The 23,331-nt window shown below is 38.1% G+C and overlaps 1 long non-coding RNA gene across 1 annotated transcript; it reads right to left on the bottom strand.

The window, feature by feature from the left end:
• Nucleotides 1-729: 729 nt before the first annotated feature.
• LOC133391442 (uncharacterized) lies at nucleotides 730-2,793 on the bottom strand. The gene is made up of 3 exons (XR_009764933.1): nucleotides 2,503-2,793; nucleotides 2,328-2,431; nucleotides 730-2,251 (listed from the first exon to the last, which is right to left on the bottom strand). It is a non-coding gene; the product is annotated as an uncharacterized LOC133391442 (long non-coding RNA).
• Nucleotides 2,794-23,331: the final 20,538 nt, after the last annotated feature.

Here is a 23,331-nt window from a genome sequence, read left to right as displayed (position 1 = left end):
TTGCTATGTGTTAAAATATACAGAAAATGTCCTTCCTGACACTTTAAATCCATTAAAACACATCGGTACCACTACAAATTGCACCACTATTGGTACATTTACCCTAATTGAAAGAAATTATGAATTGTTGACTCAAAATTGGCGAAGTACTCGATAATAAAGTGAGTTGAATAACTATTCAATGGATTTAGTTACGATGTTGTGCACGTTATTTGTTTACATTGCACATCAGCAGGTTGCTGTGATGCTTCCAGCTGATGTGCAATCCGTCAGATATTTCGCCTGTCAAATAGTATTTCGCCATTTCGCTGTATATTTCACCTCATGTAGCCGCGCGGTTATACAGTGCAAACTTAAAACGAAAAGGCAAACTACGAACTTAAAACGGAAAGGGCCTCTATGATGGCAATGTTAAAGCTAAAGTAGCAATTGCCTTTTACACAGACAGCTAAAAAATGAAAATGCGATTTGCATAATTTCAATACAAACATCGAACAAAAAAGTATTAGTCGTTTTTAACATTTCACTAGCCCCCTTTCTAATAGGACAAGTTTTCTTTAGTTGTGCAAGTAAAAATAATTGAACGTGAAATTCGCGATACCGAATCATTTTGATTGAATTTGTCAGTTTTCATGCATGATGCCTACGTGTAAACTAGAGCAGCTTATCATCAGAATTACTATTATTAATATTTTAAAAACATCTAAATAAACTCTTTCATTTCGGTGGTAAGTGCATAATTTATAGAAAAATGATGATAATTTTGTTTATTCTAACACATTGATTGTTTGTTTGCTTCTATCTGTCTAACGCGACAGTGGTTGAAAGTTTTGAGATCAACGTGCTCTACAAACATTTAAATCACTTTTTTTTAAACTTTTTGTTTTGAGCATTAGAGGGTTTAAGGAGTATTTTGATTCTTCAAACAAAACATGCCCTTTTTCTAAGCTTGATCTATTGTCTCAAGTCGGTCTTGTACGCAATGGTTTTGCAGAAAAATCATTTTGTAGCTCGATAAGCTTGTTCTGGATTTAATGAGTTTTTGCAGGAGGAAAAGAAGTGGAGGCTCCTTGTAACTGGTGATAGGGGGAGGGGTTCTAACGGATGGGGGGATGCTTGGGTTCTCTCGCCCGCGAGACCCCTATCGAGCACGGAGGCCCTCGATGAGACTTCTGTAGCCACTTTTATGTATGCTGGACCTACCATCTATGTTTAATCCACTACTGTAGTGTAGGATAGAGTTGAAAGACATTCCTGAATAGCTTGGGACGATGACGTAGTATGACAAGCTTTACAACACTCCCGTTATGCTATCAAATCTATATGGGCATCTGAAATGCAGCTTTTGTGTCGATTCAAACTTACTTTCTTTTTCTACAATTTGTTCATTCTGACACAATGAATCATTTCTAGAATTTATTCATGCCAGGTTGAAAAAACCTGGTGTGAGTTTTTTAATTAATCTCAGAACATGTTGGCTTGCAGTTCCCATGATAAAAAAATATTTTAAAAGAAAGTTGTTTTAATCTCCTTTGCAAAAACTAACTGCGTAATCAGACGATGGCATACTGACAATGGACGTCAGTTCATTTTTTTTCATTTGCAAGATTATCAGGAATCGTGCACGTCTCACGAACAATCATTCCACCTGGGTTGGTGATAGAAAAGTGCAAACAGTCTAGCGTCAAGGCAGAAGAAACGTAAAAGGTGTTGAAAGTGTTTTCTTAAACTAAAACCTTCGTTTAGGCATGGGGCGAACTACTGCCAGCATTGCGATTTTTTCTCATGTTACGCTGATAACGAATCGGCTACGGAGTATCATTTTACAACCTGAGCAACAGAGCTAGGTTGAGAGCATGAATTTGACGCACAAATCAATGCAGTACTCGAGTGCACTTGTCTTTTCTACGGTTCGAAGGCCACCCTAGCTGAATAACGTTGGTAAGGTAAAAGCAAAACCAAAACGGAACAAGATTTTCCACTACACGTTTTACTTTCCAGTCGAAGAGAGTAACTTCTTCTATTTCCTTCTGTGGCTTTTCCCGTTTGCTATGATTTCACTTGCACTTTAACCATCTAGCTCGACCTCATGAGGCTTACAGGTTCGCGTTTTCCTCGTCGGTATGATGTGATTGTGTAGCCTTGCGCATCAGCACTTTCGGTCGCATCGAAGGCATCGTGGCATGTTCTTACTGCGCTCGTTCATTCAGTCCGCTTTGATTTCCACAATTCTGCCTACAAGTTTGTGTGTCTGTGTGTGTAAAAAAATAACGAACAAAGTTTTAACTTCTTTTCCAACGTTGCTTCCACCGCAAAGAGTTGCTTACCCGTTTGTAATGCAATACATTTTCGACGTGTGATGAAAGGGCCGTTGGTTTGGTAGCTGCATTTTTTATGTTTCTCCAGAGTAGTACTCGACCGTTCTGATGTTCTGACCAACATAGAGGGTGATTTCTTATGTCTGGAACTCTCTATTTTCAATTGAATAGTCTATAAACTCACCGTTTTACTTTTTTACATAGGCAGGCTTTTCCTCCAGCTCTTTTATTTTTCTAGCACTTAAAGTTCGACTCATACGTTTAAAGCTACAACTATTATAAATAGGAAGCAATTGATAGAGAAAAGTTTACCGGTTGAACAATCGTTTGCAATTATTGCTGCATGGAGTACATTCTACCTCATAGAAGCATAAAAAGCTGTAACGAACCCGGTAAAAAATAGACTAGTAAAAAAACGAAACATTTTCACTCTCGCTCCAAAATTGTATCGGTTCGGAGAAATTCAATATGTATTTCTTCACTGCGTGTAGGATGTTATGTGTGGCATTAGCACACATTTAAATCCAGCTAGCCAAAAAAAGGACAAGCTTGGTACACAACCTTACAAACTCGAAAATTAAATATGTGTAAACTATTGTTAATGCCTTGTTACCCTTTCAGAGCGTGATGATTTCCAAATGATTTTCTTTATCTTGAATACACAAATTATGCCCTATACGGTTTATATATCATTTTAAATTATTTGTATATGCCTTTTTGAATGCATTTTCACCCGAAGTTAAAACGTAGTGTTGCATTTGTTGACATTTTCTGTCTGTATTGTTGTTTTCTTCTTAAGTCAAAATCATTTTTATCATACGCATTCCCAAGAATTTCACAATCCTTTTTCTACAAAAATTAGGAGTAAATTGAAAAAGTTGTAATAATTTAACGTAACAGCTTTATAGAGCAATAACTTCATCATGTAATGACCGCTTTCAAGGACCAAAACGAAGCAAAGAGACCGACCAGCATCCATGCAATACGCTCGAATGCAGTTTCTGACAATAAAAGTTAACTTTGAAAGCACTGCGAAGCAAAAGGAGTAAAACCACTTCTTGCCACTGCCTTCTTGCGAAAGAGAGTATTCCGTCCGTTCCCTAACCCGTCAAACTCCCACATACACACACACCTCCACATTCCTATAATCTTCACGATCACGTCAATTCATTCACTCTGTGGAAGCGTGAAACTGTGTGAAAAAGAATACTAAACTGCCATAAAAATCATTTTTCAAAGTCCTCACGTACAGTTTGAACCTGGTTCGGAGGTGCTGGAAGCTTGAAAACTTGTTCTTTCTTGGCACAGCAATGTTTCGAAATGAATATTTTTTCTTTTTTCTTCTTTGAAACATTTCGTTACAAATTTTGTTCAATTTCCTTCCAAAGATAATTGAATGTCGATGTTGATGTATCGCTGCAGAATGATGTCGAAAACTATCCTGGATATCCTTTAGCACTCGGAATATTACATTGTAAAGAGGAAGAAATAATAATCAGGTGCCAGATGCTTCATCGATTGAGATTTGAATGGTTTTGTTTTTGTTTGGTTTTGGTTTTAGTTTTGAATGGTATGAGTATTGTTTAAAATTACGAACACTTAAGGCATTTTTAGCCCATAAAATTTTTACTAATTCAAATTGGTTCGGTCACACTCCTGCATAACTTGCTTAACTGAAGCATAAGCATAAGCACTCTTAAGTTTTAGAAAAAATAAATATTTCCAATACTTCTACTCGAAATATTGCAAGAACTCATGACCGTGAGGCTAGACGAGGTGAAATATACACCGAAATGAACTATTTGACAGGCAAATAATCACATGTAAAGCTAAAGGGTTGGGGGAGATACAACATCCGCTTTCGAAAATCTCTGGAAAAGAGTATCTTCTTAAGCGGTACATTTACAAATGGGAAGAAATGATGAACTGTTGACTGAAAATTAACGAAATACTTGAGTTTTTTAAATGGATTTAGTTGCGATTTTGTACACGTTATTTGTTTACATTGCACATCAGCTGGTTGCTGTGATGCGTTATCTGACAGATATTTCACCTGTCAAATAGTTCATTTCGCTGTATATTTCACCTCGTCTGGCCTTGCGGTGAAATTGCAAAATATTTTGATTCATTATCTGGAATACTTTGATCATAATTTCGAGCTGACAAAAAAGCCCTAAAATGGATTCTTTTCTATCGAACATGGAATATGTATGTGTATGGGACAATACGAAACTCTTGTACATTATACGTTTGTCCTTGGTTCAAGCTGGAATTCCTCAAAATATATCTTCTATAATACAAATTCTAGCAACGACTTACTGTGCGTTACTGCAGGGTTCTTGGGCCGTTTCGCTTGAAAAACAGACATGTTGCAGTATGAGCAAACTATGAAACAGCAGAGAAAACCCTAGTACCAGACTACTTTGATCTGTTACTTGATTACCTGTTTTCTTGCTCGTGTTTTCGGTTGCACACTTTCTCTCTTGCTCTACTTCTCCTATTGCTTTCTCAATCATTTATTTCACAGACAAATACATGATATTCTGTATCTTTTTAGTCACTGTCTATCTAAATTATGTGTCTTTTTCTGTATTTGACTCTAAATCCGCTTTTTAGCAGCTCAATAAAACAATAAAAGCTTTTTCTAATTTTGGGAGTTGCAATGATATTTAACGAAGAGCAGAAATATTATTCTATTCAATTTGGCTATGTTTCTCAATTTGAAATTTAGATTCCAAACAGAACATAAACAGAAACAAGCCTTGAACCAGTGGCGGATTTAACGGTACGCGGACTGAGCGGCCGCGGGGGGCCCCGCCAATTTAGGGGCCCCGTGGATGGTAATTCCAGCATATACAACAATGTGTACAGTAGTCTCATCGAGAACTTCTGTGCCCAAAAGGGGCCTCATGGACGAAGAGACTCATACTTGGTGTTTGGTACTTGGTGTCTAAAAATGATATGAGTGTCTAAAAATGATTATTGGTGTCTAAAAACGATGAGCACTTGCTTTTTTTCATTATTTCGTTTCATAGACTTGACAATCAAGTATAATTCGTAATTCGTTGTTAGGGAGTGTGTTAGATCGTCATCAAAAAGTTTGTGATCTAGGCGTTACACAGAATTCTAGTTTAAATTTCCGTTTACATACTGACAACACTGTTAACAAGACATACTAGGCATACTGTTAACAAGATGCTAGGTTTTATCTTTCGTCAATTCCGATAATGTAGTCATGTCTTAAGTCTTATGTCGTTGTTTACTTGTATTGTGCGCTCGTGGGTGAAGTACTGATCAGTACTTTGGTTCCCGAATAGCACTACGATGATTACCACAATAGATGCAATACAACGGAAGTTTACAAGACTTGCTTTAAAATGCGACCAGAGGACTTACAACCATGATAGGTTATCGCTCGTGTTGCTTTTTGCTTGGTCTACAGACGCTCGAACACCTTTTAAGGTAAACCAATGTGAATTGGTTGCTAAAATTAAAAAAAAAAACGAATTTTACGTTGTTTTTTAGAAACGAGCACCATCTACGTGCCTTCGAGACCTCTTCACTCTCGTAACTTGCTTGTTGATGAGTGCAGGCGTACCTTATATGGATACTGTTGAGACGTTATCAACAATACTCTTTCTTTCGCCCGCAGTAAATTATTATTAATAATAACAAGCGTTTTATAAGCTGCCTTTAAGTTAGAATTTTATTAGGAGACGCTAAAACATCCGTCACTTGTCTCGGGCTAAGGCGAAAGAGTGAACTTTCTTCTCTCCCGTAGCCCCGATCGTGAGCCTTCGGGAGTGCTCGGCCCGATCAGTGTTGGACGTTGTCCACACTAAGCATTTACCGCGTCGCCCTTTGTCGGCAATTACAGGGAACAATACCTTCTGTGCGAATCGCTTGTTAATAATAATTAACAAATACTATGAGCTATTACTAGCTATGATAAGGCAATTCAATACATGGTCTAATTACTTTGATTGTAATTAAACGACCAACGCATTTAAAGATAATATTTTATTAATTTCCAATTTTGGCGACAGCGGATTATGGCAGATGTTAGGGGAATAAGATAGAGATTTGGTTTTGAATAGCGAAATAAATAAATTAAATCACTAATAAATAGATAATAAATAGATAAAAAATAAATAAATAAATAAATAATAGTAAAATAATAATAATAATGTAATGCGCCCGAAATGTAACAAAGTAAACCATGTAAGTATTTCTGCTTCGTTATTCATTCTGGACATACACTGCAAGACAAATTTCCACATTTTTATTACTGGACATTTTGGACCACATCATCCAAACGTCAATCCTCCAAAGGTTTCCAATCCTCAATCCTCCTGATCCAGAGGTACTGACCAGCTTAAATTTTATTTTGTCTTATTTTGCACAACAAAAGTATAGGCTCAGGAATCTGTAAATGATTAAATAACGTATATCAGGATACTCAGTCGTACGAATGATGGTACGTATGGCTAGATACATATGGGGTCTAACCATCCATTCACATTTCTCCAATAAACATTCATACCCGTTTTAGGTTGTCCTAATATTGCACAACCCTTTTGGACGTACTTATGCATTCATTGGATGTGGCGTGATTTGGATTAACGCTTAATTTCCATGAAGCGATTTTAAATTACAAAGCTTAGTGAATTATGCATCAAAATAGTTTTCAAAAAAATATATTCATGACTTTGTTCACACAAAACTCCATTTTCATTTAAAAGCCATTCTTCTGTCCAGCCATTGTCCTTTCCATATATTCGCCCCAAAAGCAATGAAACGCGGTTAGTGTGAAAATACCCTCCTAGCTACAGCAGCGTAGTCATTACCATGTATAGATTTAACTACGAAGCTGAATGGGTTTCAATGCGTTTCACATTAATTGTGGCGAGTATTATTTTCATTTAATTTAGTCATTCACGCCAACCCGCAATGTGCAATTGCCGGAAATTGCAATGCACGGAAAAGATGTATGTGTGTATGTATCCATTGAGGTTGTTTTGTTTTGTTTTTCATTTAACTGCAGTTGAGGTTTGATGGGAAAGAAAGGAAGAAGTGCATAATGGTCATTGTCCGATGCTCTGTTTTGTGTAAATTTGGCTTGGAACTAAATATCACTCGACATTTCGGGGCATTTGAAAGTCACATGACCTCACGCTATCTACGAAATGCTACATTATGATTTAAATATTTTGTGGATATGGGTGTTGTCGATTTTTTACGGTCTATCCTTGATTAATCGAGTGCAGAATAAGTACAGCTATTAAAAATTGGACTTTTTTCAAATGTTCAAACAGCCAGGTGAGACCAACCAGAATACCTCATGCAAACATGCTTAAATCACGTTAAAGTAGGAAAAAACAAAAGAATGGGGATATTTGGGATAAAGATTGAACGGAATGAGTAAAAAGAGGAGGAACTAGAAAAATGTAAAACGTGAAAAAATATCTCGCTGGGGACATATACTGTACTGGTAAAGACGGTTGCTGCAAACAACACCAAGAATACAAAGTTAAAAAAGAAAGGAACAAATGAAATTAAAAAGTTTGTAGCCAAGAACGTCTCCTCTCTCACCGACTATCTCAACCGCACGAGTACTCGTTCCGTCTAGTGGGTGGGTTGAGTGGATAGGGGTTTTTTTAATCAGAAAACTGTACACACATACCGAGCAGCATGTCATTACTGTTCCGAACGGTGGCAACTGTAGTCCCAGGACCGGAAGCGCTGTTATCAGCGGTTTGACAGCAACCTCGGCTTAGATCCTCGGCATTCCGTTTCTATTGTTTCGACAGCAATGAAGGCCCGTAGGTCACACGTTCACACACTAACACAAAAGAATTTGAACCGGAGGTGTGCTATCGGTACCGATTGCATATTCAACCTCACTGTTAGCGACAATATAGTTTTTTCCTTCTAGTCCAGTTTTTTTTTTTTTTTTTTTGTGGAACATTTGACAAAGCCACTGCCGCTGCAGTACAGCTATGTAGCATGATTTTTTTCCTCCCGTTGGAGAGTTTTTTCTTGCCCATGACGTTTATCACTTTCGTACGTTGTGGCCAAAACTACTGCGTAACACACATTCTACCTTTCGAATACAAATTTAAAATGTATGCATTCAATCGTTGGTAAATTTTCATGAGAAGAAGCGTGCAAGTTTTCTAAAACTACCGTGCCGATATAAAAATACATTTATTCAACTCTGGTAGATTAGATGATTGCTAAAAACTCCCAACTGGCTACGATAATTTGAATGAGATAAAGATGAATCAATAACGTCACAAACAAACAAACAAACACAACTCGAGATGGTGTGATAAGAACATGAATTTGATTCGAGCCTTCCATTTGGCGCAACGTCCTTCGCGGTCATGCCGGCTTTCGAGGCTTATTCAGTACCATGCAGCTTGGACCCAGGACGGGCATGTTATTGCGTCGTACTAGTTGACGACTAACGGTACCCCCCGATACTAGCATTAAGGACGATCGATACCGATCTGATTCTCAGGTTTAAGCAAGCTTCAAACCGCTATTCCCTGGCACGTAAAGAAACGTGTTGTAAGCGAACACGTGAGCGTACGTACGTATTCAACCGAACGGGGTTCTTCTTGCAGCGGCTTGAATCCAACACACGTCCTGTCGTTTTATATGCTTTATCTTAAACCTTCTCTACAAAGACACAGTAAAAACTGCAAGAAATAAATAAACATCACTACAGATCAACATTGCGAATAGCACCAAGATATAAGCAGTATGTAACACCGCTCTAATACTTATAGAAAAGTATGACAAACCATGCCGGAAACTGCAATATGGTCGAAAACCAAACTAAGATGACCATAGTAGCTAAACATGAATGGGAGAGAATAATGATGGTCTTGCCAAAAAATACCTGCGGAAAACATATGTATGCATGGCACGCTAACAAGGCACCATCGTCTTGCTGATGCACTCAGTTAGACCGACCCGAGCCTACAAAGCCACCGTGCTCTACCGATACCATTAAAATGCAGCGGCTATGAGGTTTTGTGGTGTTGCACCAAGCATAACGACACCGGTGGCACCCCATTCTAGTGTGTTTTGCCCCTAAAATTTACTACCGTCTCTCGATACCCGTTTAACACTGACCTCTATCAGTACTTGAAACACCCGTTGCCCTATGTGCCTTGTTCTATGGGTCAGAAGCAAACATCGAAAACCTAAAGCTACTATCAACATGGGAATGGCACCAACACCGGGGGTAGAGATATTAATCATCTAACAACGTTTCAAACCCAGTTATAACGATAGTAAAAGCCGCTTCTGGATTGCTAATGCTGTTAGGGATTCTTGAAAGAGTTCTACTGATAGACTCATGTAGCTGCGGTGTTTAAACTGCTGCAATTAGTTTCTGTGCTACATCGTTTCAAGATTCACATGGTACCACTGGATCATTGCAGCGGAGATAGAACATGTTCTCGTCGGTGGCTCTTGAAGCAATAATGAGAGTCATTTGCTATTTACCACCTTGGTATATTCAACATTTCTTCACGAAAATTGCGTCCATATTAGTTTGAGGATAAGTATAGTTTGAAAACTAGCAAGACAGAATCGTGACTCCAGATTTTAGCTCCAGATGATCACAAATCGATTTATAATGTATGTAGACGCACGAGAGTACATAGATAAAATGTAACTGTCTCAAATGTTACACTTAACTGTCCATTCCTATACTGAGTTTGATCGTGAGCGATTAGCGATATCTATTATACAAAACCTACCGTAACTAAGATAGTAGTTTTTTGCGATTTGCGGAAAACTCGGAGAAGATAGATAAAATCAGTGCATACATGAATAATGCAAAATACTATTCCATATCTTTTTTTTTTGTTTTCTTATTTTTAAAACGATCTTTACCTAATTATTACAAAAAACTAATTAAGGGTCGTACCATAACTATACAGACACGTCCAAAAACAAGTTTTATACAAACCAATTCATTTAAAAATGGTTCAAAAATACGGTTAACGGGCCTTAAATGTATTTCGTAGTTTTTCAACATAATATTAGTTCAATAAAAATAAATTCCAAACAGTTTGTTTTGAATTGTTTGAAAATACAAACCAATGTATGAAAAAATATTTTGTAACATATATGTTTTATTTGCCATGACAGCCTTAAAAATTTAGTGACACAAAAACCTCAACAGCGAATTTTAACAGAACCCAAATGTTGGCTATTGTTACATACATAGTTTTAGAATATTATAATATGCAGATATTTTCCTCCCACTACCCCCCTCACCATTCACTGTTTGTATCTATCTCTTCCAGATTTTCTGCAAGGCTAAAAAACAACTGTCCATATAATTACGATAGGCGGTGTATTTAATGCAATGCTACAATGCCATAATAAAACTGACAGCGTTTCACGAAGAATTTGTTTACTCTGTATAGCACATTGACTGCACTCTCTTATATGCACACGGTTTATCCTATATAGGAACACTCCTCAAGCACATTTAGCTAACGAAATTATCATACTATATATATGAATATATCGTGACGCATCCAATCAATAGAATGAGATTGTACAATTATTCACGTAAAACCATGAACGTGGATCCATGCGACATTGAAAACGTTCATGCACTTACTGACGCGCAGCAACCCTCCGGTGAGATTATGGCCTACGTCATTTCGTTCAGATGTTTAACACTTTAAGCGCCGCGTCATATGAAATCGCACGACGGCTTTGTTCACCGCTCAGCTCTGCATCTGACGCTCACCAATTCTCTTGATAACGAATGAGTTAGGAAAGAGAGAACGAGAACGACATGTGCTACGCCGCTTATCGAAATGAAACAAAAGAGTGATAATAGTCGCACGAACAATTGTCGCTCTCATCGCTCTCTTGTCATGCGCTACGTGCTCACTCGCAAACTGTGACGTCAGGCCGGCGGTCAAAGTGTTAACTTCTTGTTTGGATGCCGATCGTGAAACGAGCTTCCCGAGTTTGCACGAAAAGGAAAAACCGATTCCAGCACGATGACGCTCCAGTTTATTCGGTTAGTGCCTCTTCGGAGCTTTTTGCATGTTGATGCTTGAAATCGGGCCGTGAACGAAGAGATGTACAGTGAGTAGACGTTTGAGTGAGTGGACCTTAGCAAAATTGGAAATGAGTGTACGGTTGAATTAAGCACAAGGTACTGGGTAGCATAAGGCGACCTCAATTTGATTGTTTCGTTCTGTCACCTTTGATCATAGTAATAGCTTAATTGAGCTGCCGAACTCTATGATAATGAAAGTGGTTTTTAAAGACAAGTCTTTTAAAATAAATATTCAACAAACTACAGTAAATATTCATATATATATATATGCTCAAAACTGAGTTTAAAAAAACATACATTTATAATTACAATCATATGTTTACGTCCGGAGTCTTTGAGAACATCTTTCTCAACTCATTATAATAATAAACAAATTAAAAAAAAAGTTGAGTAAAAAAATACTCGCGTATTTTTAAGACTCAGTGCAAGATTTTGAAGAACACACAACAAAAAGAAAAAAAAAACTTCAAATATTTTTCTTATGAGCTTGTAATTGTACTCTTTTGACGTTCCTTCCGACCCACAGAAATATCTGAAAGCTGCATATCCAATTCAAATTTACTATTAATTGAATGCGTTACAATACCCTTTTTATCATATCATGTCTAGATTCAATTTATCAACATTTCAATGTGTTAAGGAATGTTTATGGAGTATTTTAGCTTCCGGAAACCGAGTCTGATTTACAGCTTATGTCCCTTTTTGAGCGAATCTCATCGGACGGGATGCAAAACACTCTATCGAAGGTGTTTCAGCACTCACTCCTAGTTTAATCCTCTTCCGGAGAGAAAATTTATTGTTCAAAAGAAAAATATACCCATTTTCAATTTGATTTCAAGAGTGTGTTGAGCAACTGTCGCATCACTTTCTGCGTGAGCAATCGATGGTGTCGCATGAAAAGTGTGGCTTTCATGAAGCTTTTACTACCTGCGCAAAAAGGCGAGGATTCCCCTTATTTTAGCTTTCCAGAAGCATATTTTTCATCGCCAGTTAACACTTAATTTCCCTTTCCCTAGCTTGATTATCAGTGTCACATTGATCTCGAGAAATAAAGGGTGCTGTCCATACGAAAGCGTATCGCTTCATTGGATTTCAGCTCACGTGTCACGAATAATTGAGTCACAGGAAGGGAAAAAGGTAACGCAATCGACCAAACACGTTCATGCATACGGTCTTTGAGTACGAGAGAACCACATTTTGCATACTCTCGCCAAATACAGGCAGGATATTGGTGAAACCCTTTCAGCTGAAGAGAAAAGGGCAAAGAAGTAAAAACAAAAAACAGAAATTTATCTTACCAAAAGTAGAAAACATGAACAGGTTTCAATAAGACACCGTAGTTGAGTTATGTAAACACACAATTGCATGCATTGAACACATGGTAGAAAAAATACAGTCTTCAAATACCGAGCAACGACTAACTGCGCCGGTACTTAGCAGGACACATGTCATAAACCATAGTGAAGATAGAAGGACATAATTTTGAAAAAGGAAACCAAGTTGGAGAACAGTACGTAATCCATTTCCTACACTAGATGGTTTAGGAAAACCAACAAAATTATTGAAATTCTGGCAAAACTTAATATCTATATCTACTCAAATCAGCAAGCAGCTAATAATCTGTACTTTTCATTCAGGCACAAATCAAACGAATATTTATATATTCGAAAAGAATTGTAGCCTTAGGTCATTTTTGTTTTTATTTGTACTTGTTCTTGTGTACTTATTTGTGACATTTACAAACTGTACTTATTTTTACAGTTTTCTGTATTTGTTTGTAATGAGGGTTGGCTATCAGTGACTTGATGATTACTCATGATAGTCAACCCACCGTGTAGGGTGCACTGTTGTTTCGGGGATTGAACCCATGTCGAGCATGTTGTGAAGTCGTGCGAGTTGACGACCTACCAGGGGACCGGTGTTTCGTTAACAAACCAGCAAAAAATACGAAGTAAAAGTGCATGTCATATTACGTAGCAACCAGGATTGAGGCGAAAAATGAACTTACGAACTATGGAAACATACGTTTCAAAACTCGGTCGTTGCGTTACGCGAAAGCTGTACTAAGCGAAGAAAGAACATCGCCTGTGCTGGAATGAAACTATAATATCATTTACTTGACATTTCTCGTCATCGTTGTCACGGCATTTTGAGGTGTGTATGTGTCACCTGCATCTCGCCCTTGCTCCAGATGCTAACGGTACTTGAGACGCCCCGCAAAAGAAAAAGTTTTAATTTAATTCAATCCAGATCCAACGGAAGCCAATGATAAGACCACGAAATCGGGACTCTCTTGGGTCTAACTTGCACTACGCTTCTACGATTGAATTCTACACTTCAGAATGGTTTACAGTTGGTAGACCGTGCTCAAATTTTATATGTGGAAATAAGTGAACTATTTGCGAAGCTTTCATTGAAACTTGCAGTGCCTTTTTAGGGACCAAAAACTTTACGGACTCCTCAACAAAAATTCTGTTCACATATCTTTTTCCGTCTACGTACATTACTTGCATACTAAAAACTAATTATATTTAAATTTTTATGGAAATCACGGACATGATTAATAAAATTTACAGAAAAGATTTTTTTAGACTTGTTGTCTTCGTAATAAGATGAGAAAAGTTTTTTCAAGTACTAGTCAGAGTTCATACAAGAAATTCAATAGCATTATCTTGATTGATGTTACATAGAGGTAAGCATTATAAATTGTACCACGTGTACCAAAAAACAAACAAACTAACGTGTCTCCTAATTGAATTATTCAGAATTTTCAATAAAACAAATTACATAAAACACAAACATACAAGCATGTTTTTTTTTCTTCGTCAAGCTCTTGTGTACCATATCACCCACTTGTAATTAATTAAAATAATAAATACAAAATATCTAAACATGATTTCATCCTTTTCATACCTATGAAAAGGGTGGAACCAGACATGTGACACGTTGGTACTGAGTTATGTTTAGCAAATTGTATCTGTATGTCTGATTTTTATAGTATGATTATTTTAAATTCTTCTTTTTCTTATTTGGTGCAAACATCATTGTTGGTCTAAGCCTGTCTAAGCCATCAATACTGTTGTTCCGGGCCCGAAAGCCAAGCCGATCGCGAAGGTTTCAGTCGTTCTGGAGCGCTTAGAAAACCGTATGCTGCCACGGAAAAGAACGTCCCGGGCAAAGGGGTTCGGGAACGTCATCGGTCCAACTTTTCTTCATCAAACTACTTTCAGTATTGGCCTACCAGGCTAGTTAGTTCTCTTCCAATTTAAATTGAGAAGTCTATGCCGTGGTAGCGCCGCTGCTGATTTCGTAAGGATCGTTGAGAAGGTGTGTTTTCGCCCAAACCTTCTCCAAGGAGAATCTTAGCACCAAACAAAGAAACGCATTAATGAAATGCTGGTGTAAGACTGAATTATTATATTTTTTTTCTCCTGGGTAATTTTTTTATAATTTTTTATTGCTCCTTTTATAGTCTAATTTACAAGCTATCTTAGCATACCAAAAAAAAAAAATTAGTAAAATTATAAACATTAACAGTCACCTTCAAAACGATTGCTGCACAACAACTGTTTTGGAAAGTCAATGTCGACATACAATACTTATTAAAAATAAAATAGTGTTAAGTCCGACCGTTATCGGCTTTCGGAAGGTTTACTGTATTCGAATTATGTATAACTGCGGACAGAAGACAATAATAACGGATCGGTGATAGCTCCAAAAAAATCTTCATATACTTTTTTTTATTTGTAACATTTTCTTATGCCAGGTTTTGTGATGTACGGCCCTTCATCGATTTCAACGAAGTAAAAAAATCAGCTTGAGTTAATGTGTTTATTCAATGAAACACCGTTCTAAGCGACATTCCCGAAGACATCACATCATATCAACTCAACACATCACTCAACAGGGTCCTCGATAATATGTTACATCGCATACATGGCATGCTATCGTCAATATGGGCCACTGCCAAATTACGCAACGAAGCGAACTTCAAATGCAACAAAAGAACATCAGTGGCTTCAGGACACTACCCCGCAGGACTAAGGCGTAATAACCATCGAGTGTCATACATAAAATATGCGGTTCGGAGATGTAATATACACTCATTCACCAGACTCCACAACCAGCAGTAGCTTGAAGCGTGCCGTAATACTTTCCTTTGGGAAAGCTGTTGTTGTGAGCACGATCGTATAACTTATGTCATTTGAACCCATTTGGTATAGTGGTGTCACTATTCCTTCACCTGCAATACATGTTCAATCTCACAGTTCGCTTACTTTCTAGTCCTTTTTACCATTTTTTCTCGGTTCCCATACTGCGATAACTTTTTCGCTTCCTGTACAGTTTCTCACATACTAAAGCTACATTTCTGCTCGAAGGCTCTGTCTCATTGACCTCTATTTCCTACTACCTTCTTGTGCAATCTTTTTATGATGATGATACCGATGATTCTTCTTAATGTCCTCTCTTTTATGCTTTCCATCCCACTTCTCTCAGCAATGGATGTCAGTTCCACTCATACACTCTGCCATCTACCCCTTTTGATCTTGCACTATCCCCAAAGCGTGTTCCGGAGCTGTCTCGGATATTTGCATAATAAAATTCTTCCATTCATTGTTATTAAACCGTTCCATGGATATGAGTCTTCCGGGTGCGAGAAAAAAGTGTCTATGTTAAAGCAACATGAAATGTTGTGAATACGTTGTGTTGTTGTGAATCGACAGTCAAGGATTCGAATACAAGCGACAAGTACAATTCAGACTCTTTGGTGAGAAATGGAAAGCTAAACATAGAAAAGTAGAAAAAAAAACAAAAGAAACTCACAGGTTTATTTCTCCTCTGCCCTTTGCATTCCTTTTTCTACATTTTAGTATGATGCAGCTGCTTTGATCCTTGAGAAAGGCCTTCATGTTGCCATTCACGTTCGCATTTCGTACATCCATATTTATTGTAAAATTGTCGAAGCACTACTAACAGCAAGGATGACAATTTTCATTATTTGTAGGAGCTGAGAAAACATGTAGAGAGCTGAGGGAGAGAACACAAACACTGCCACTGTCGGCAGTCTATGAAATTGATGGGTGGTTTGGTGTGTGTGAGTGTGTGTGTTGGTCGTATATGAGCACCAGGAATGAAAATACACAGCTACATGTATGTCAACCGACCAATGTTGTTTCTGAAGGCGTTGCTGCAAAATATTGCCAAAGGTATTGTCACCTTGCGAAATGCTTTAAAGGTACGTGGGATGATAAAGCTTGGTTTTATGGTGTCGCCATTTGAATAAATCTTTGCGTAATGATTGCACCATGAATGTGCAGCCAATGCATCAACGTTTGCTCAATTTACGAGCATTATATAGCGTAACACACGTACAGTATATGTAGTAAAAATACATACGCCAAGCAAGTTATAATAAAATGGTAATTTTGCATGAATAATAATTGAATGCATTCAGCCGCATTTTGTGCTTATAGAAATATATGTAGTGACTACAGTAGAAATTACTAAATAAAAATTTAACTTGATGCACTTTTTCATATCAGTGTGATGGAGTTATTCTTATTGTGATTAATATTCTAAATAAAAAAAGAACAAAATACTTGATTTTCAGATGTTAACTTTATTTAATTTAATTGCAATTTTCTATGCAATTTGTATGATTGACAAAGAGCAAGATTGGTGTTGTTGTTGTTGTTGTTGTTGTTGTTGTTGTTGTTGTTGTATACAATAAACGGACAGGATAACCCTCCTCTTTCCATGTAGTCAAAAACGTAAGTTTTAATCACCAAAAGTGGAATAATTCTTTGATTGACCTTTGCCACAATTAAAAGCAGCGGCGGGTCAAGCCTCTCCGAGGCCCTAGGCGTTATGGTAGACGGGGCCCCTTCACCAAATCCATCGACGGGGAGGGGGGGGGGGGGATATGGTTTGGTGTACGAATCATACACTGCAAATTTTATAAGTTTGCTGCAGTTACATTTTTTACTGAAAGCTATTGAGTAATACATGGTTTTCTCGTTTCACTGAATATCAGTAAAACAAATTACTGAAAATGCAGCTATTTATTCTGTCAAAACGACATTTCTGAGCTTCAAAAGAAAACATAATGCGATGCCCACTTGCTTGTGATGAACAAACATTTGATTTGGTAACCGCTTACACCCCGATAAATTTTAGGTGCGTATTTGGCTTGCGGGATTTACGTTTTGGTTGAGAAAAATCTTCACACCACTTTGCTGTTCTTGCTGAAATTTCATGATAACCGTGAGTGCGTACCAAATCAACAAACTTGTTTCGACAAAATACAGTTCACATCTGTATAAATTTTTATGAAACAGAGATGAACAAGAGCAGCATGGACTACCACCCGCGCATCAATAAAAACCCCAATTTCAATACTTTTTTTCGCCAATTTTTAATCGATATCAATGACTAAACAATCAGTAATATCAGAAAGGCTTTGTGGTATGTTCAAATTTTGGGTACTGTGGATACTGTTTCGAAGCGGACTTTCGACACTTGATCGTCTAGGCGATCATAAAAACCTTTAGGACGTTGGAGTTTAGAGAGATTACCTTGGGTAGGAGGACATAAGTAAATTCCTGAAATGAGAAGTCGATAAATGATGGACGGGCTTAGTCCTATCCTGACAATCCGAACAAATCTGACCTGCCATGATCGGAGTTGGTTTTATCTATACTCAAAAGAAGTTAAAGGTCGGAAAGTTATCGTTTTCGCTAAGCTAGTTACATTTGTCTTTTATTGACAAGAACGATGGTTCTAAACGATATTTTCTTTCCTACTTTACAGTTTCCAGCTCGTATTTCATAATACGGACGATTAAAAATTTAAAATCTTTTAAGATTTAAAATCGTCATCGTGAGCATAACATGAAAACAATATTTTGCTTTTACGTTGGTGTTTACCTTTACAATGAATACTGAATGTCTTGCTTCAAATTACGGCCACTTCATTTTTAATCGGTCAGAGCGATAACTTCTTGAACGCAGGCAAAGAAAATATTTTCATTCGGAAGTAACTGGATATACCTTGTATTGCAGTATGTTTGTCTCAAGTAATCCACCGACCACAGGTTGGAGACCACTGCTTTAGATCAGCTGCTTTCTAAATCAGGGGTCTCCAAACTACGGCCCGCGGGCCGCATGCGGCCCTCAAGAGCTTATAATGCGGCCCACGATGACTTTGCCAGAGTTAATATAAATATTACGTTATTATGACTTTTTCAAGTAAAAATGTATTTTTTACTTTTCTTAGACAAAAATCAAGCTTTAGTAACACGAAACTGTAGAAGTATCGTTAGTATTTTGTTGTAAAAACGAGATTTAAACGTTCACTCATCAGATAAAGATAAAGCGTCAAATGGCTCTCAACATAGTTATTTTTGAAGCAATGCGGCCCGCGAGCTGAAAAGTTTGGAGGCCCCTGTTCTAAATGATCGAGCGGTGAGGGCCAGAAGAATGCATTTTTTTACACATATATTATTATATTATTACAGTTAATGCCCAAATAACTGGTTTATGATTTTAAACAATGCGATTGGTTATTGGTTTTCTTAAATTATTACATCATCCAAGCAAGTTTCAAATTCATTTGATTAAATAACTAAAATTGATTGTAAAGATTCTTCAATTAAGAGTCTGCAGCATACTGTGCAAAAGTCATAAAAAGTTCAAAACAATTAAGCAAAATCGCAATATCGCTTCTGAATGTACCCTTCTTTCCATGTTGCAAAATGTTTTCAGGATATATCTGAAGATGGTACAAAAACCTTAACAGCTGAAAAATTATCGAGACAAACGTACAATCGTTCAGTACTATTATGAGGCCACGGACAAGTAAGGCCAGGTCAGACCAATTGATAGTGCATTTCTTTTAAAAAAAGCTCCAAGAAAATCGTTGCATCCTTAAAAAGCAATAGTGTGTAACCATTGGTCTCGTAAAATCAACAGTCAGGTTTTTATGGAATTATTCGTTTCTATTTTCTAATTTCTCCTCAAATTTGACCATATTGATTGGTCCGACAATCCATGTTATGGTGATCAAATTTGGAATAGTTCAACGATATGAATTGTCATATTAAAATATGTTCAGTTAATTTGTAATGAATAGGATCTTCCTATCTTTCAAAATCGCGCAAATATTTTCTCGGGCCTGACTGCATATTGTGGCGGGCCGGACTTTGCCGACCGCTGCCGTCAAATTTTACGCGATCATTCATATCGATATTTCCTTTCCGTCGACCCTTCCTAATTTGACCCAAACCCTTCAACAGCTTGCTTTTCCACCATCACTTCGTCCAGTCCCCAAAAGATAGCAGGGGCACGAGTTCTTAGTTTTTGCGTGATAACATAGACACAGGCAAAATTAAAAAGCGCACACATCGACATCGGAATCGATTCTCGAATGAAACCTTTACAGATAAAAAGAACGTGCTTGGTGTCAGCCAATTTTTCTTGCTAATTTCTCCGGCTACGAACCGTTGTGTTGAGATCGGTTTCGGAGCCTTTTAATGTCGTATGTGCAAGTAGTTTGCGTGAGGCATCTCTTGTAACGGATTTTCGCTTTACCCAACTCGCGCGTAACGTTCAATGCATTGGGCCAACGATGATGAAATGATATTGTTTTGAGCTGTGGGCATGTATCGCAGCGTTCTACGCTTCCAAATAAGGTGCACGTGTTAAACAAAAATATTGCACATGTTAAAAAGACAAATGTTTTCTGCTTCTGATAGTAAAATGCTTCTAATAAATAAAATAAATATGCTTCTGCTAGGTCTGGAAGTAATAGTAAATCTGATTGTAAACATAACCCCCGGAGGGAAAATGGGGGTATATTGGGTTGACAACACCAAATGGAAGGGGCCCCTCAATCGACGGGATCATCAACGGGGCCCCCAAATGGCCGAGGCAATGGAGATTGTTCTTCGTATTATGGCTGTATATGGCTGTATGTAGATGCAGCTGTAACGGTTTTTGGTCTTGTTGTATTCGCAAAAATTGAAATAGTCGATAAAAACCATATATAAGAGAACATGGTCCATAGGTTCCTTGAGTATTTTTATACCCTTTCCCCCTTCCTTCTAACTGAAACCTTTCCCATTTCCCCTTCTCTTCGGTCCACAAACTTGATGTGTTCGATTAGGATCAAGAATGAAAATTTTAGTTTTTGCATTAAAAGACACACACAATCCACTATCCCAGGCCAGGAATGTGAATACCATTTTTCGTGTGAAAACAGCTGTCTGCTTTCGGCACACAATCGCAAAGCGGTAGCAGGGACCCCGTATACAAGAACAGGACCCCGTAGATTCATCCCAGCCAAGAGCGCACACAATGACATCGATTTAACCATTTCTCGAATGAAACCTCAACCCACTGATGCACCGTTGACCAAACGACCTTCCTAGGCTTTTTTAAGCGACGCGAGCTTGGTGTCAATTTTTCCTGTTAATTTCTCCGGCTACGAGCCGGTGTATTGAAATTTTGTTTAGAGTCCTTTAAATGTTTGTCTGTGTATGATGTGTGCTTGTGGCTGTTGAAACAGGTTTTCTTTGTAGTTAAACGCAGCGTTCTGTTCTGTGTTCCGTGCATTGGATTTTAGCAGCAAGTGTCTCCGCGTTTTTTTTGGTGAGCTCGTGCACCGACCATCCACACCAAGACACCAAATGCACGGGGCCCCTTATTGACGGGGGCCCTTACCGACGGGGGCCCTTACCGACGGGGCCCCTTCATCGAAGAGTCCACATAATAGTTGGGGCCCCGTAAACCACCTTTGAGTTTTAGTTTCAGCATAGCTGTAACGGTTTTTTATCTTGTCTTCACGCAAAAAGTTGTATGTAAATAGTGATAAAACATCATTTTAATATTAACATGGCACAGTTTCTTTTTGGACATATAAATACCGCCCCTTCCCGATTTCCCCTATTTGTCAGTTGACCACAAAAGTTGAGTAGGGCCCCGCGTGAAAATTTAAGGTTTTGCGTTAAAAGCAGGCACGCTCCACGATCTCAGGCTTGAGATATGAATACCATTTTTCGCGTGAAAACAGCTGTCTGTTTTCGGCACACATCTGCAAAACAAGTATAGGGGCCCCCAGACAAGCGCAGGCACGTTTCATCCCAGCCAAATTGAAAAGTGCACACATCGATATCGATGGAATCGTTTCTCGAATGAACCCTCTACCCACTGGAGCACCGTTGCTTGCTTGATGTTAGTCAATTTTTCCTGCTAATTTTACCGGCTACGAGCCGGTGTATTGATATTGTGTTTCGGGGTCTTTAAACATTTGTTTGGGTGTGTTGTATGCTTGTGTTGTGTAACGGGTTTTCGGTGGTAGTTAAGCGCAGCGTTCTGTGCATTTCATTTTAGCAGCAAGTTGCTCTGCGTGGTTGTGGGTTTGGGTGTCTCGTGCACAGGCCACCCACAACAGCAAAAATTGACGGTTTCTCGCTCTGTCCAATACTTTGCGCCAACGATGATGAGGTATTGATTTGAGCTGTACGCGCGTGGCGCAGCGCAGCTTTGATGCAAGTATTGGCAGATTTCTTAGAACATTTAATGTGCTGCTTTGAGTAGTATGGGGCCCCAGTTTTCTGCAGTTCGGGGCCCTCGATAAAATACAGTGAGTAAAGCGATGGGAAAAATGAATTAATTAAAAATGTGTCTTTTTGAAATAGATGGTAAAAGTCCCATCCAGAGGGGGGGGGGGGGGGGGGGAGAATCGGTACGAAGTCGAACATCCACAATGACGGCGATACGAAGTCGAACATCCACAATGACGGGGCCCCCTAGATCGACGGGGCCCCTGGCGGCCGCCTAGTCCGCCCACCGTTTAACGCGCCACTGATTAAAAGCGTTTTCATAAAACAAACACAATTCATTTGTAAGAACGCATAAAACACAGATATTAATTTCACACCTTATAATCACTATTCACGTAATAGATTGCGTTGCTACCGTCTAAAAGGCCCTTAAATTCTTAGAAGTCTGCTTCATTTTAATGATAATATGCGTATTACTTTTACATGCATCGGAATGTTTACTGCTCATTGTAAACATTATTTCAAGAATTCCGTCGCTCATCTATTTCTCGTGTTAGTATGCAAAACAGTAGCTAATATATTTAAATGTGATGATTTGAATTTATAAAAGGTCCTTTAGATAGGCTACTGTTCTAAACGGTTGCATTGCCGTTTGCGTTGCTACCGTGCGAAGTACCCTTACAGAATGTCTCTAGCCAGTTCAACATCATAGGCGTACAATTCAATCCCGTAAAATACTTTTCAATATTAACAATGCAAACTCGAATGATCTGTCATTGGTTGCTCAGTAAATGTGCAACATACATTGGACAATGTTGAATAGGGATGGCTTAAAAGAAAACAAAGCATCAATATACTAAAAACAGGCATACCTATCCTCTGGTTAACGAGTACAGTCTGTCTTTGAAGGGACAGAAAAAAGTCTCATAAAATTTGTCCTGATTTCCGTAGTACCTATAGTTAAAAAAACGTTTTTAATCTGCAAACCGGGAAACGAAAATAAAGTTTACTTTGCCCAGAAAAGAAACGCTTATTTTAATCAAACTCAATCCAAATACATGCAATCCAATTTAAGGAAAGGCAAAACTCCAGCAAGAAAAAAGGTACAGTTCATGTCTGTGAAGAAGCACTGTAATTTCCGCCTTTTAACACTGATTTTATCTGATTGCATCCCAAACAATAGTCGAAGAAAACGCAAGCTGACCTACTACGTGTGCGTCTCAAGTTTCCGTCGTTTTGCTTGTGCTGATTCTTTTCTGACTCCTTCAAAGAAAAATGCTTCCAACCGGAAAGTATCTGCACCTTTGACATAGCCAATGTGATCCATACTCTTCTTTGTTACGAGGAAG

This window comes from Anopheles gambiae, chromosome 2 (assembly GCF_943734735.2).
Source record: "Anopheles gambiae chromosome 2, idAnoGambNW_F1_1, whole genome shotgun sequence".
Lineage (NCBI taxonomy): Eukaryota > Metazoa > Arthropoda > Insecta > Diptera > Culicidae > Anopheles > Anopheles gambiae.
This window is presented reverse-complemented; position numbering and strand designations above follow the sequence as displayed.